This window comes from Drosophila hydei, unplaced genomic scaffold (assembly GCF_003285905.1).
Source record: "Drosophila hydei strain 15085-1641.00,03,60 unplaced genomic scaffold, DhydRS2 tig00000060-arrow-pilon, whole genome shotgun sequence".
Classification (NCBI taxonomy): Eukaryota; Metazoa; Arthropoda; class Insecta; order Diptera; family Drosophilidae; genus Drosophila; species Drosophila hydei.
In genome coordinates this window covers 3,050,606-3,068,069 of record NW_022045656.1, presented here as the reverse complement: position 1 = coordinate 3,068,069, position 17,464 = coordinate 3,050,606, and the positions used below count along the sequence as shown (strand labels likewise).

The window sequence follows — 17,464 nt, the reverse complement described above, 5'->3', positions numbered from 1 at the left end:
TGACAGCACTTATCAAAACGTTCAATCAATCAATCAACTGTTGCCAGCAACTAAACACTGTACAAAAGCCAGACAAGAGAGACCCAACAGCACAAAACAAAAAAGGACAACAAAAAATATCGCTTATACGCCCATTTATGCAGAGCAAAAAAGGGCAAGCACACACACACACCCATACATAAATAAAATCCACGTAAATCAGCTTAGAGACGAGTAGCAACACAAATAGAAGAAACAGCAGCCAAAAGCACAGTAGCAACATCCAATACGTTATAATCAAAACACACACGCAGAGGCATAGGCACACAAATAGGCTATATGCCCGCATTGATACAAAGGACATATGGCAGGACATGGACATAACAAACATAAAAAGGAAATGCCGCCTATGTATGTGTGCTTGTGGCAAGTTTTTTGAGTGCCCCGCCCCTTACCTCGTGCTCTTTTTCTTTCCCCATGGCTCTGACCCAAAGACCTGAGCGCCGGAAAAAAACAAGCCGCATGACGCAGCGCCCGGGCAACAAATCAGCGCAAATCACAATAACAAAAGGCAACATTTTTTATACTTGATATTGTTGCAGTTGCTGCTATTCGTTTGTCAAACTGTCGTCGTTGTCACAGGACCACAACAAGGAGTTCACCTGCTGCTGCTGCCACTGCCTTTGACAAGTCCGTCAGTTAGACAGTTACTCAGTTAGTCGCACAGACTACGTAACTAGAGAGGCGTCTACACAGTGAAACAGTCAGCTGCTCGTTAGGCGTTTAGCCAACAAAATATATATATATATATACATAAAAGGATATATATACATATATATTTATATATATCCAAGTAACTGAAGAACTTTGTGACAGCAGCGACGCGTCTAATAAAGCAATTTTCGAGCATGAAAAATGAAAACTAAAAATGAAAAATGTGGAAAATGGAAAATGAGACAAGCTGCAATGAAGTATGTAGCGTGTGAGCGACGCCATCTTGCATATGCATACATTAAAAGAAGCACCCACACACACACACACTTTGCGTACACATATTCGCAAATTCGCAGATACTTTTTGAGGCACATCCTTTAGATTGCGGTACATATTTGCATATGATGTCTATATGCAAATGCCAGCAGCAGTAGTGGAGGCTGAGCTGAGAAGCTGGCTGCTACGGCATGCTTCATATTAACATATCAATCATTTGAAGAGCCCAGCTCTGAAACAACTTAACAGCAAACTCTCGTCATGCACTTAGCAAAAAACCTAGAGTTTGTCTTTTAATGTCTCTAAAAACCACGCATAAATGCAGGAATTACATTTCATTCAAATTTCTTATTTAAAATTAAATGTTTTTATTATATATTATATATTATATATTATATTATATAAATTGTTAAAGGTTTTTTTTCTTCGTTTTGAATGCTTAAAAAATTTTTTATGCTCCAATCTAATTTTTCTAAAAACTCTGCTTCTTAAAAACAAATTTCATTGTAGTTTTTTTTTTTTGATAAACTGGGAGTACGAAGTTAAGATAAGGCTAAGACTTGAAAAGCTTAATGGTTTTCGAGTAGTGTAACAGAACTTCAACTGGCTGGAGGCAGTCGGCAAACATTTAGTTAATCTTAAGATGGGTTTTTAGCTGTTGACAATGCAGTGCGCCTTCCTTCAGCGCTGCCTGCCTCACTTTTGCGGCAAGTTGTTACATGCAACTAATTGGAATATTGTTTGGCTTTGTGCCTCATAAATTGCACAATTCAACAATTGGAGTTGCAGTCAGTTTATTGTGCATTCGGTTACAATAAATTAATGCCACAAACTTGCTGCTAACATTGTCAACGTTATCAACTTGCCTTGGTCATTATTTAAACCACACACACACTCGCACAACATTGTCAACATTTTGTAATTGTTGTGCTGATTGTTTAATTGCGCCCATTTTGCGTGCACTTCCGACATTTGCGCTGCCTTCCTTCCTAGCACCCTAGTTGGCTATTCAATTGTTATTGTCACGGCTATATCATAAAAATGTCCTCATATGCTGGCGCTTTTAAATACCCTGTAAACATTAAAAGCATTGCAATTGTCATGTCACAGCAAAGAGTGCACGAATCACTTTTATAGATGAACAACGAATTTGTTAGACTTGCTCAAGAGAATTGAGTTAACTAAAAACGACTTTCGAATCTTTGCTTTAGCTTTAAGCTAATGATAAGGATAAAGCCGATATGTCAATATATGTAAATTGTTATTTGAAAATATCTACAAAGCGAGTAAAATATCAAAGCGAGTCTGAAGAAATTTATATACCTTATAAAATATTTTTGTAGTTATTTTCTGGCTATACAGGAACCGAAAGTTATTTATTTAGTTTATTTTTAGTTGAATTGTAGCCTTAACTACAGAGTATCTCTTAGTCGTTCGCTTTAAGCTGTTCTCAATGTTTTTTTAATATTAAATTATGGTTATTTTTTATTTCGTGCGCCAGCCACAAACAAATTAGCGCGACAATTTCGTCAACAGCCATTTAAATCACATGTGATTTTATAATTTATTTTATTTATATTTTATTTTTCATTTTTTTGCTGTTGTTTGACATATTTTTTGCATTTTCCTTTTACGCATAAATTGATATATATATAAATATATATAAAGTGGCGTCAATTTAAATTGACTTTTTGCAGTTTTGCTGGGCAAACAATTGTCGTGCATATTTTAAACCTGTGTTTACCTATTTGTTGCTGGGATTCGTATATTTATAGTAATATATTATTTGTGCCTTTCAAAATGATATTTTGATAGACATAATTATGAATTAGCATAATTCACAGTTGACTTTAGTCGCAAATATTTATATATTTATTTAAATCATTTTCAGAAACTCTTCATTTATTTTGCTGCCCCTCCTTGAATGTTTAAAGCAAATAGAACTGTGCACAAATTATGCTTCATTGGTTTCGCGTTGATTTATATTTTTCCATATTCTGATGGCCCCGCATTTTGCATATGCGGTTTTTGCCAGCCGTTTGTTTATAATCCCTTTGTCCTTTTGCTGCTTCGGCTCTCCCGGTCCTGTGGCCACATAAAACGGCTATTAAAAAGCCGTTGCGAGCGCTTTAATTGCATTTTATTAGAATTTATTGACACTTCACGGCAGCAGCTGCCCGACTGTTTTTAATAAACACCAAATAAAAAATACAATTAAGGCAATTTAATTTTATTTTTTTATTTGTTTGATTATTTTATAAAAGCTAGGTGTGAAGAGTGGCTATCTAGTTTAGTTTGTTAGCGAATTATTTTATATTTATATCTTATTTTATATTTATTTTTACTGGTACTGAGAATTCGAGAAGGAGGAACTGTTCTAAAAAATCATTTAAAATTACTTAAATAAAATTAAATTCTTATATAATGTACACCTTTTGAATTTTCTAATGCAAATGTAAATTCCTAATTCATTTATTATTGACTTTTAAAGAAACTAAAAAGTTCAGAATTAGTTTGGGCTTAATTCCGAAATTGCCAGCCCCAATTTGAGACTGTTTATATATCTTTAACTCAACATCCGACATTTATATTGATTTTAATTTTATTTCTAATTTTGACTTGAATGAAAGATTTTTCTTAAATTTTTTCTCTAAATCATTTTTATTCATAAATAAAACATTTTAAAATTTTGAATGCTTTTAGCTCAAATTTCAAATACTTTGCCTTTGCAAGTATTTGAATTAATTTAATCTGAAAGTCAAATCAATTATAATTACTTATTAAACGAATCGTAATAAAAAGTATAATCAGCTTTGTTCGATGTTCATTTGCTCAGATACTTAGAGAAATGAAGACAAGGTATTGAGTCCATGTTCGATATTCTAATGTCTCCACATTTTCTGTGCATGATGCAATTCACTGATGTCATTTCTTTAGACATTTCTAAATAGTATATTTATATACATTAACATATATAAGAATATACACTTTATTTATTTGTGCAATGACTTTTGAGCACTAAGCGAATATCAAGTTGCGTCATTGTCTAATTTTCGCCTTTGTTACAGTTTGAAACAAACGAGTTTTGAGCTCGATTTCAACATTATTTCTCTGATTTCTTAATGCTGCTGCGGATGCTGTGCGCCGCGATGATTACCAATTAGATGAAACTAGATACTAGCTGAAACAGAGCCTGAGGTAGAGCGGGAGAGAGGTTAGAGAATTGCCATTGATGCTTGAGTTGAGCTGCCTACAGAGAGCGTTTCAACCGAGATTGGCAGCCAGCCTCCGCTCGCTGCAATTTAATGAATATGTAATACGGTCGAAAAGCAGAAAAACCATTGGCGCATAAATTTTGAGCATCCCTCCTGCTGGAATAAGGAAAATATCATTATCATTGTCTGTGCCATCTGCCCCGCCGTATTCCACACTTTCTATCTAGACTCTCCTTTTTATTTTCATCTGTTTCTCCGCTATTTTTTTTTTCGCCCTGCACTTGGCAGCTGTTTTCCTGCGGGTGCGTCAGAAAATATTCAGCATGCCAATCTGGCGAAAACTTTTTGTACCCCTGCAGCAGCTTTCCCCAATTTGATTTTCCTTGGCTGTGTTTAGGGCGGCGCGCGCTCTCTCCGCAATTTTTCATTTACTTTTCTCGTAATTGCTGCAACATAATTTGATTATTAAAATTTAAATATTTATTGAAATTTTTGTCTTGTTGCTGTTGTTGTTGTCGTTGTCGTTGTTGTTGTTGACTGAAAGCTGTAAAGCCCTCACACATTTGCCAACCGAAGAAGTTTGAGGTTGTGTGCAATTTGTTAATCAATTAGTCGAAAAGCTGATGTTGCATTTAAATGCTGTTTGTTGCCGCAAGATTTATGCGGCTCATAAATGTCAAATGCAAGTACACACAGAAACACCTGGCCAAGCGCCTTGTAACTGTCGCATAAATACCATTTCTATATATTCAAATTTATAGGAAACCTCAATTAATCTTGATAATGTCAGCTTACAAGCAGCTTGACTTCTGCTTGCTGGGGCAGAGGCAGGTGGCGGCTTGAGTTGCATCAATAAATGCCCATCAGCTGCAGCAACTGTGGGAATAGAAACAAGTGGCAGGACTTTACAATACTATGTAGGACATTTCAAATAAAATATTTCATGCAAAATTTACAAAGCACACAGAAAGAGAGAGAGAGAGAGAGAGAGGGAGTAGACAAACGAATACTCTAAAGAAACCATATGTCAATTGCACACACATACACGCCTACACACTCTCTCACACACGCACACATACACCCACACAGAATCGTAACGGACAGCAGACAAGTAAACTTAAATGCTCAGCCCCTCTCCAACCCTGTGGACAAACACAATGGCATGTCAAATGCAAAAACACATTCCGCCAGAGCGGGCTAGAGTAAGAGGCGGGGAATAACTACACAATGTTTTTGAGTGCCAACCATTCCCTCAGCCGCGCTCCCTCCGTCCATGTTGCCTTTTTTGGGTGCGCTGTCGTCTTTGCTGCACCTACAACTTCCGGCCTTTGTTGAAATAACCATAAAATCAAGATAAGTTATTGGATTTGCTGGACAGGAAGCAGAGTATAAGCACTTTGTGCTCTACTCGACGCAGCTGCCAGAGTTGCCAGACTTTGCGACTGTGACTGTGAATCTGACTGTGACTGTGACTACAACTGTTCGCCTGTCCTTGCCCTCGTCCTTTGTGCCCGAAATGCGCTCTGTCGTAGATTAATTGCGTTTTTTTTACTTTTCCCTGAAAAATTACATTTTTTTGTGTGCAATATAAATATTCCTTTTTTATACCTTGCAATTATAGAAAAGACACTGAGCGGGCATATAGTGCTAAGCAATGTTTGTAGCACATTGTAGCACATATTCTTTATGTCCTAGTATAATTGAATAATGGCTTTCCTTAACTTATTCTTGGTGTTTATATAAACTGTAAATATCTTAACTTTATGTGCATAATAGTTGCGTCAAGATTTTCATAGATTCTAATAGAGAAAAAGAGCTTAGAAAATGTTCTACAAAATTTCTAACTCTATTTATCTCTCTCTTTTATTAAATATTCCCTCTTGCAGAATTTGCAATCTTTGTTTCATAAGCAAATCAAGAGTTATAAGTAGAGGGTAACTCGTCGTTAGGCAAGCTGCACTCATTTCTTTCCACTTCGATTTTTTGTTGGTTTTTTATTCATACATATATTTTGCCTGCCGCCTGTGAACTTTTGTGTGGCAGAGCAATTGCCCAGGCGACCTGGCACCACGGCTACGTCCTGCTAGTCCTGCTGTAGTTTCCATAGCTTTCCTTGCTCAGAGCCTGCCTCTGTCCCCACAGGAGCTGCTCGACTGGCTTTTCTTTATATAAATAGTGGCGTTTGCGTTGTCGCTGTTGTTGGCGCGCACAATGCGCAGCTTAGCGCCTCTGCTGGCTGGCAACTGGGAGGCGAGAGATGCCACGCCCACTCGTGACTCTATGCGCTGTGTGGCGCCACACAATCAGTTTGTCGCACTTGGCTCTTGGAATATCGTTGCCGGTCGCTCGTCCGTCGGCACTTCAAGGGCCCGGCACTGGCTCCTGGCATGGTGAGTGGAGATGGAGATGGGGATAGGAATAGGGATGGTGAAGAGGCTGGGGAGGGGCTCTAATGCGATTAAGCCGCTTGTTGTGGCTGTCAACGCGTTGACTGGCTGACTTTCAGCCCGCGTGCCGCATACCACACGCTGACTGCTCTATTGCCCCGCCTGCCCTTTGCATAGTGCTCGACAAGCTGGCTCGGCAAGCTGCTTTTGTAATTCACTTAAGTGTGGCATTTTGGCCTGCGGTAAACGGCCGCCATTGTGCGAGTGCCCATGCTCCATGCCATATGCCCCGTTGCCCACTTGCTGCCCCCGTCGACACACACACACACACAGAGATCTCTTTAGCATACGGCCCTGAGCAGTTGGACAGCTGGAGCTGGAGCTGGAGATGGCGATGGAGGTGGAGGTGGAGCTGGGACTAGAGCTGGAGCTAGAGCGCTTACCTTTGACTATGTAGCGTGTCCATGGGGCAAGGACTTTGGTTTAATCATAAATTTCATTTCGCTCAAGTGCCGCATGTTAAACACAATTCTCTATGCGCCACGCTTTTTCAACCTGCCACAAAGCCAGTGGCTGAATCATACAGAGCCGACCATCAAAGCCACTGTCTGAACTGGTCCTTAACCCGGCTAACTACAATTTATGATGACATTATGGCGTGCGACTGTAATCAGATACCAGCCAGCGAGTCAGAGTTACAGTTAAACGTAAAGGTTCTATTAAGTAGCTTCAGCTGAAGGGGTGGAAGGGCTAGCAAGTGTCACAAAGCGACACGCCTTACCCTTAGATACCCTGCGCACCGATTAAACGCATTAGGACTTTGTGACCGGATTGCATAGCAGGCATGAGAAGGCAAGACCCAGACCATAATTAAGAGACTACTGCTTAAGTCTCTAGATACTCTCAAAGAACTCGACAGCTATTGAATTTAGAGCTCTTGAATTTGCTATGACACTGCTGAGGTGCCTTAAGTGCTGTGGGAATGTATAGCATATGACTTGTCATGACTTAATATAGCTTAGAGCTGGCACAGGGTATTAGCAAGTCAAACTTCCGATTGAACAGCTTGGCTTGTGTCACTTGGCACACGCACAGCCTTCAGGGGCAGGAAATCTTTATGAGCTCACACGCTCATCAGGAAGCGCTGGCGCCGGCAATCAGGCAGGCAGTCCTGCCTATGGGGCACCAGGAATAGGGTATACAAGGTTGGGTTGGCTTGAGGCGTTGCCAATTTGAGTTTATTAATTTGAGGCCGTGCGTGCTGAAAGCCAGAATTGAGTCGAGATATTTACAATTGTTGTAAATATTTCCTTTATTATTGTAATTATATTTATGGCCAAACGGAAACGGAATGTGAAACGTGCAGGTAAGGGTGGATACGAGTGCCAACATGCCACAGGACAATGTTGCGTGCCACCACCTGGCTTACATATTTCGTTGTTGACTCTTTGACTGCGCTTGTCGCTTTAGTAAAATATTTCAACTGATTTTTATTGGCCCAAACGAAAGTAAAGCCCAATTAGTTAAATATTTTGTCAACAATTTTTATTATTTTAATGTGCGCCAATTTTGTGGCAATTGTGGCAATTGTGGAAATTGTAGCAAGAGAAAATCCGCTCATTTTCCCACTTGACTCCAACTGTTGTTTATGTTATTTCTGCTTGTTTACTTTTACAGAGGCCAAAATTTATGCCAAGTGCCCGGGGCAAAGGACAGAGCACGAAGGACGAAGGACGAGGGAGGAAGGACGGGATGCGTTCTCTAGCACACACTTCCGGCACGAGCACGTCAGACTTGACTTGACTTGAGACTCCAGAAAACTTGGCTACTCTCGTTCTCCCCCACGTTTTCTCTCTCTCTATCTTTTTCACTTTAGAGCGGGGGCGTAGCAGCACCCCCAGATGTCTCAGGTAATTATGCATATTTAAGCAGTTTTGTCTACAACAGTTTTGCGAACCTAAAAGCGTCCTTTCAAATGAATTATTTATGCAAACTGTGTGAGGGTAGAGGGCCAGCGGGGCGTGGCCCAGAACGTAGCTAGGATCCTGGCATATGCAAACATTACCTCAAGTTGTTGTCAAGTGGATTTAATGGAGCCTGGGGCCTGACAGCCCCGTTGTATACGTAATGTGGTAATGTGTTTATGTGCTCTTTAAAGCCCATCCGCGTACATACAAACACACATACACGGACACGCACGCACACCTTGATGGCCGTCGGTAGTTCTAATTGGACCTCTATATATATATATATGTGTATATAAATGTGTACTTATATATGGCGCCCTGAAATTAATGCCACACTATTAATGCTAATGTCGAAACATCGCTCCAACGCACTTCACATTTGTCAATGACGAAACATTTACGCTTTCTATACTCTATATAAAAACAACAAGTAGGTTATAGAGCATGCCTAACTGGGGTAAAGGTTTGTGAAAGCTAACGATAAACAGACTGACTGACATGCCAAGTCTCTGAAATTCAAGAGCATGATATCACTGGACATTAATATATGCTCTTCACTTTTACATTGGATCTGCAGTGATCCTAAAAGAAATTCACAACACACAGCTCCCATCCTATTCTCAATATTAAGCATTTTTAAGGTACTTCATTTGGTCTCCTTAACCCATCAATCCGTGTCTGTCTTATGTACGAATGTCTCGGTATCTTTTCTGTAATTTACATATTTCTTTTATAAGAAAACTCTTCGCTAAGTGAAAAATGCGAGATATTCGCTCAACTCAACCCCACGGCAATTCAATATAAATTTGAAGCTTGATGAGTAATAGACGGAATTGAATTTGAATTGCAAACTCTGAGCTTGGGGCTTTTAGGCAATTGAATATCTCTACATGAGAATACAAATATTTGAATACGAAGTCAAAACAGGCCTAGCTGCTTGGCTTAATGTATGTATGATTCTGGAACTTTTGCCTTAGACTTACTTCAGAAATTCCAAATGCATAAATATCAATAGATGTTTCAGCTACAATTTTCACTCCAATACTTCTTAATGATTGAGTTATTTGAATGCTTGACATAGCGTATTTTCCCGTCGTTTATTTGCTTGTAAATTACTTTTGCTTGATCTTCTTCAGAGCGATTTCATTTCATCTCATTTCACACACACACCTAAACTCCTACACTCATACACTCGACTACACAGCTTTGCTTTCAGCTTAATTGTTTTGCAACTAAACATCACAGCCAAATGCCTTTCATCATTTTGCCATGGACCAAAACCAATGACCATTGTTGTTGTAGTTGTTGGACCGAGGGAAAATCGTGTCTAAGTAGCTTTTGTGCAAATGAAAACCGGAAAATGAAGGAAAAACGGAAGGCAAAGGAAAAAATGAGACTGTAGCACACTTTGAGGCGAAAATCAAAAGCGCCATTGAGCTGGCTGGCTGGCTGGCTGGCTCTGTGTGGGTGAATGAGTGTGGGTGCGAGTGTCCTGCCAATTGCCTTGGCAGCTAATTAAAATGTATTTAAGTGCGTTGTCACCTCCCGGACCCCCAAACACCCATGCCGACAGTCGCGCCTCTTCGGCTGTAAATCGAGTTTGTAATTTATGCCATTTTAATAGAATTTTCGAGGCTCGCACACACAAACAGAAACACACACAGACACAAAGGCAAATAACAAATTGGTTTACTTAGGACCGAAGGACATGTGTACAAGCAAGGACAACATAGAAGCAAACAGAACACAGAAATACTCGGAAATTAGCATAGTTTTAGGCAGCAGCCGAACACTCGCTGTAGCATAGTTTTGCGGGCCAAGAAAAGTTTTTTGATGTTTTTGCCAATTTCCCGTGCAAGCGATTTACGGCACAGCCAAAATATGTGTGTAAGACAGAGGGAAAGAGAGAGGTAGAGAGTAGTCAGTGGAAAATATCTTTAAAGGCGCGTTTAATTTATTGATTTGTGGCAGGAGCAGGAGCTAAAGCCGAAACCAGAGCAGGCGCAGCAACTGCCTCCGTTGTTGGGAAAGGGGCGTTTCGAATTTCGAATTGGGCGTTGCCCGTAGCCGTGTTCTAGCTGTGCAAATTTATATGTTTGCCCTAAATAGCAATCAAAGGCTTAACAATGAATGCGCCTCACACTCTCGTTACCCCGCTCACAAATGTTCACTTAATTGAACTTTGAACCGAAACGCTTGGAAATGCCAAACGTATTGAGTTCCAATTGGCAGCGAACTCTTCTTGAGTGCTTTTTGCAGAGGAATTCAAATAGTTGCGGCTGCCTAAATAAACCCGGCAAGGACTTGGCCAAGGGGATGCTGCAAAGGCTGATCTATCATTTGTTGTGCTCGTTGTTTGTTTTTCTTCTCGTTGTTAGCGTTGTTGTTGTTGTCGTTGTCTACTGCTGCTTTGTTGTTTCGCTGATAAATGTGCCGCTGGCAGCCAAAAACCAAAAACAAACACATAAATCAACAGCCACGTGGTAGGCCTTCAGCTAACAGTCGAGGGCAATAAGGAAAAGAAGGAGGAGCCCAGTGACAGTTGGCCAGCAAGTTAAACTTAAACATTCTTATAATTATTGGCCGACTTTGGTATTGAAATCTTTAGGTGTGGGAAATTCGTTCGCTCAACATTTTGACAGCTAAAGTTTTAATGTGTTTCAAGCTTTAAGATATGCCAATGAAAATATCTAGCGAAGCTCGTAGTCTTTGCGAGTATACAAATGGGAAACTGTGGCTTGGATGATAAGAGAGATGGCAGACAGCTATCTTATCCTCTACTTTATGGATGCTGAATGCTGGATAAATCTGTGAAGCATAAATGTCTTGATTTCAATTACCCTTTGTCTATTTTCCGCATTGCGTAGCTAACTAACATTTATCTACAATTTCAGTTTTAAGATTCCTTAAGCAATTCGTTGCATATTTTGACCTTTATCCAACAAATTTGTTAACACAAAATGCGATTTGCTGGTCCAAATGAGGCACAACCAAGTTGCCAATTGCCAAATTCAGAATCCGAAATCCAAAATCTGAAATCCAAGTACATTCTGTCGGAGAGCAAACAATGCACTCAGACATCAGTGTGTGTCTGTCAGATTGTGTGTGTGTGTGTGTGTTTGTGGCAAAAGCCAAATGAAATTTGGCTATAGTCAAGCCGAATCAGAAGCTGTGCGACACACACAGCGCAAGAGAGAGATGGAGAGAGGGAGAGAGCGAGACTTGCTGCCAACCGCAACAGCCAAAATTTATGCCAATATTTGCATTCAATGCCCCAAAAATAAACCGTAAAATGGTTGTTGGCACAGTCTCTGCGAGTTTGCCCAGCGCAGCAGGCAGCTGGCAGCAGGGTGTGGCAAGACAGAGGGTAGGGCGCAGCGAGAGCTGTGGATAATATGCAGGCTGTGCCGCCTGCATTACTGCGTAGGCTCAAAATTCCATATTTATGATAGCAGGCGGCGGCGGCTGACCAGGAGAAGATGAAGGCAGCAGGGCGGCGGGCAGGCAGGGGTAGGAGCAGTGTGAATGTGTGCATTGACTGCAATAATTCAATTGCACACCTACGCAATTTACTGGCACCACAACAACAAAAACAATAACAGCAACATCTGTGGAAGAGCAAGAACAACAGCAATCACCAGGCAGCCTATCGGAATATTGAAATATCGTAGCAGTTGCTCCAGTGGTCAGCAGTGGGAAAACGTTTAAAGCGCTTCAACGCACACAGACACAGACACACGCACACTCACACGCACACAAGTTTACATACACATTGCATATCTAAAGCAAACATGGTCAACATTTAGCATATTCCGAAAGTTAGAAGACCAAAAAGCTTCTCCTCGAACCGTATCGTGTGTGCTGCAGGAGTTGGGCATAATTGGATTTGTTTAGCTGTCAATATTATATCAGAAGTTGACATCAAGAGTTTGACACATGACTGCAAGGCATAGCATAGCATAGCGCAGGAGGGGCGTGGCGCCACAGACAGGCGAGTCAGATAGACAAGTCGATAGCAATGGAGCTCCAAAAGAGATACAGGCACTCAGAAATTAGGCGGAACAATCAGACAGGCAGACAGAGAAACGGACAGACTGACTGAGCGACAGACAGCGAGAGGCGGCAAGTCAGGCAATATGAATAGATAAAAGGTCTTTTGTCTATATTTAAATGACCTGTAAATAGTTAAAATGGAAGAAATGTCTATTGACTGTTAGATATCTTAGCTGCTCGGGAGCATTCATAGATGAAGTTGGATGATATAAAGCAGATCGAACTCATAATCCAAGAATAGGACACAGGATAAGAGTTAAATAGGATATAAAAAGTATTTTATAATTGTTTTAAATAGGAACTGTTCGAACTTGAGAAGAAATTCAGATTAAACACAATGAATTTTAGTTTTACAACGTGAATTTCATTCAAAGAACAGGGTAACTGCTAGTCCAGCACGTTCTACCAGCGTCATAACAAGTTTTAGGCTTTGAATTGATTGACGCCCAAGTCAAGTGAATGATTCAACAAAAAAAGGAAGAAAATACATAAATGTTGACATTCGAATGACGTGATTCAAAGCTTTTTATAGCACACTCACAGGCGCGAGTATCGCATTTTATGGCTGTGGATGAAAGGGTGGGGAATGAAGCATCAGACGGCAGCTGGTTTTGACACCAAACATTTTTTGGACGCCTTTTGTCAAGGTGTCGAACACATCAAAGCCAGAAAAAGGGTTAGACTCAAGTCGGCACTTGACATAGCTCAGAGTCTTTGCCATTTCGATTGTCCTTTCATGTCCTTCGGCGATGCAAGCAATTTGCTGAGCTAGCTGATAGCTCAGCTACTCAAGTAGCCTTCACAAACATCCGGCTACACATGCTGCGTAATACTATTAGCTCTTATATCAATTACCAAGCTGAATCAGTCGTCTCTACGACTCGCCATCTACGACTCGTGTTGCCTTGGCAAACATTGCGTATGCGTAACGTGTGTTTGCTTTAGCTGGCATATATTTAACTTACAGCTCAAGCCAAACACTTGAGCCGTAAACCAAAATTAAAACAAGTGCACAAGAGTTGCTCATTAGCCACGCCCACACCCACACACACACATTCAGCACACAACAGCTGCAGCTGCTGCTGTTGCTGCTGCTGCTGCTGTTGTGGCACATGAATGATTTACATTTTGCTTGGCGGCGCCCAAACAGAGTTTTAATAAAGTATTTGCTCACTCGAGTGCAGCAACAGCAAGAAGCAAAAACAACAATAATAACGACAGCAAATACAAACAATCTGCATGTCAAAAGCTGAGCTGATGGACTATAAGATACCATGTAAAGCGCTGTAAAGCTTCAGAAATGCAGTTTAAAATAGGATAAACTGGAAAATGAATAGAGCTAGGCAAAGACTGTAATATAACATGACAAATACATAATAAATATTAAAAATATTAATATTATATATATAAAATATACAAAAATTATTAAGTATTATTCCAAATATTTACAAATTTTTAAAGGAAATATTAGATTTTTGGGTTTTCACTGCGGATAGCTTATGCAGTTTGCTTACAATGCTGAATCTGTGCAGGGTATGCAAAGTGCAAACACTCAATGCCCGAAAAAACGTGAAAGAGATAACAAGTGTGTACAAAGTAGAGAGAGAGAAGTAGACATTGAGATGAGAGAGAGGCGAAGAGACAGTGCGGAGCCAAAAAGTTGACTTTTGCAATCAGCAAGAGCTGCAGTTGCCTGTGCACTGACGTTGATGGGTGAGCGGCAAATTTTCAAGCTGACTGAATGACTGACAGAGAGCACGAAGTGGGCAGATGGAGCGACGGGGGAAGGTTACTGGTTGTGAGTTAAGTGGCTGACTTGGCACTGGCATAATTTACATATGCCAAACATGCAGCAAGGAGCAGCCAAAGCAGTAGCAAGATAGCAACAGAAACCAACAACAAATGGGCGCTGCATTGTTGGCAGGCACCTGCAGAAATGCACACACATATTCACACACTCGACACTCGCACACATGCACACACAGAGGTATGCGGAGCATTCTCAGCCAGGGTTTATTTATATGAGTGATTAGCCACTGACAGAAGTTTGCAGCTGAAGGCAAGGGCTCATCTCAGCTGACTGACAGTTGCCGTGTTTATTTATTAGTGTGTGCTGCTGTTGATGTTGTGTGTGTGTGGCTGTCATGCCTTCTGTCTGTTTGTGGCAGGCAAATATAAATAGCTGCAACAGCTGCCACATTGCACGTGCCACAGGGCTTGCAGCCACAGAGCTTGAACAGGCTTTAACTCCTTGGCTGCTGCTTAAAGTAGCCAGCCAAAAGTTAAACCCACGCTCTATGCCTCCCTAATGCTTCCTGTCAATATTTGACTTTATTTGCTGCTGCAGCAGCAGCAGCAGCTTCTGTTGCTGCTCCGTCGCTTGAGATTTGCTTTTTACGTTGCACAGTGCACGGTGCACGGTGCACGTTGCACACGTCGCAGCTGCCTGGTAATTGAGTTGGAAAAATGTTGTTGACGCGAACGCCCAGCTCGGCGCGACATGCTGCGACAATTGCAAGCAGCCGCCACGCCCCCTCGATTAGTCCCACAGCCTCCCACTCGTTACACATCGCTGCCTCTTGCAGTCGGCCCGCCTCCCGCTTTGCATATTATTACGTGAATTCTTTTCGTTTGTTGCAATTTCTGCGCTTTTGCGTTTTCTCTTTCCCTTCGACTTCTTTTTGTTGCATGCTGCTGGCTGGAAAACATGTGCGCAAACATTTAAATCAATTGTGCCCCAATGTCCTGCCCCCTCTCGCTTCACTCATCCCTATTTGCAATTGTTATGCAAAATTCGCGCCACGCGCGCAAATCAAGCAACAAAGTGCACCAAAATTGACACGGCCCGCAGATGCTGCCATCAATTTGGTAGCAGTCCCCAAATACCGAAAGTGTTGCAACATCAATTGCCAGCGATGGTGGCACGGTTGCTACAGCGGGGCGCAGCGTGTTGAAAATTTGATTATATTCCTACGAAGTCCTCGAGCGCCGTTCAAAAAGAAATATTCAATATCATTTCGATTTTTTATTGAAGGCAAATTAAATTAAATTGCACATTTTGTCGATTAGAAATTCAACTAGAAATTTAATGAAAAAATATAATTTAATTTTTAATAAAATATTTTCGAAATATATTTCACATATATATATAAATATTTTTTTATCTCTATACAGAAACTGATTTGTCAAACTTTTATTTAGCGTAAAAATCTGTTTAGGCAGAAACATCTCTAACTAAACTGGAAGCGAGCTGCAATTATAGCTAAGCAGATCTGAAATAATAAACTTTCTTCAATCTTTTCTTGACTAAAAATTAATGACAATATTAACTTATTGGAATTGGTATATGAAATCGGAATAGATATTAAATTAGTAAAGAAAAGCATTTCAAATTAGTAAAAAAAATCTTTGCTAGTAAAAGCGAATCAGATTTGAATATTAAAATGAATTTTCAAAACAGATTCGAGCCAAAATGGATTTGGTTATGAAAATGGAGTTTATACTTTAAACATTTATGTTAAATTCTCTAAAATTCCTGAAAGTCAAACATGGAACAAGCCCAAGCAGAAACCCTTCAAACTATTTAAAACCGGGATATATATAACAAATATAATGTGTGCCAATCAATATATGGACATGCCGATATATATGTAGTTCCACGACTCTATTAACTAAACAAATCTCTACATTTTGCAATAGCTAAGTACATTCCCATATCAATATTACATTGAGAAATTTCATTATGCAAATTGTTGCTTATCGATTTGATAGGCCGTTTCTTATATCCTGATTTCCTTTTCAAGTAAATGGCCCATGCGACTTGTCCGACAGCTTTTATTCGCATTTTTTTTTTTTTCAATTTCGATTTTGTGGAGCGATTTAAATTTTAAGCCGCTGTCGTCGCAGTTTTCCTTGGCATTTGCCATAAAAAATAAAAGAAAATTGCATAAAAATTCGCCTTGCCTCGTTTGCTGCTCGATGTCTGTGCAGCAGGAAGGAAGCGAGGGGCGCGGCGCTAGGTGCTAGGCGCTGGGCTCTGGCAGTGGAAGAGGGCTAGCTGCACGATAGTCAGCCCTGGCTAGCTGTCTCTCTCTAGTTTCTGTTGCAAGGTGCACAGTTTCTCACAGACACACACGCAGATAGAGGCAGACACACGGCGAAGGTCGTGCCACAGTTGCATGGCATGACATGGCATTATACGAGCTTTGGATACAGTGAATACTCGTTGCCGAGCGTAGGCCCGCGGCGGCGGCTGTCCTCAATAGCAACAAGAAGAAGAAGCAGCTGCAGCGGCGGCGGCGGTGGCGGTGGCGGTAGCAAATAAAAAGAATAACTTTTCCAACTAAGCCCACTTGAAAGCCAATAAGGTGGAAAAGCAGCAGCAGAAATTGTACATTTTTCACATTTTGCAACTTGCTTTGTGGCAGCCGCAAAAAGCCATCAACATTTTAGATGTGTGTGTATATATGTTATGCAAATGATACAGTGCTCGTAATAACACTATTATTACAACTCTTTCAGCTATCTAAATTCATATAATTAATTTAATTTCTTTCTCTTACTCTATTGCAGACACGCACAGCCCAGAGCAATTTATTATTCAGGTAAATATTTATGTTGATTATAAATATTCTTTTTAGTTTCTGCTAATTACCCTGTTCACACTACGAAATTGGTTAATTTAAAGGGTATTACGGAGGAAAATTGTTGTATTTATATAGAAGAATATACTAGTTTGAGTTCAAGTCGTTTGAGTTTTATAAAGCCAATCGCTTCAGCCTGGATGCAAGCTTCAGCACAAACTAACTTCTTTATGATTTCTACATGTGTTAGAAGAATTAAATCCCAAACTTACTCATACCTGTCAGCTATT

The 17,464-nt window shown here is 40.4% G+C and overlaps 1 long non-coding RNA gene across 1 annotated transcript in view; it reads left to right on the top strand.

The window, feature by feature from the left end:
* Nucleotides 1-17,179, top strand: part of LOC111594342 — a 30,892-nt gene extending 13,713 nt beyond the window's left edge. Inside the window, exons 3-4 of the long non-coding RNA XR_002751120.1 lie at nucleotides 8,249-8,481; nucleotides 17,164-17,179. This is a non-coding gene — a long non-coding RNA (uncharacterized LOC111594342). The remainder of the gene's footprint in view (nucleotides 1-8,248; nucleotides 8,482-17,163) is intronic.
* The last annotated feature ends 285 nt before the right edge of the window (nucleotides 17,180-17,464 follow it).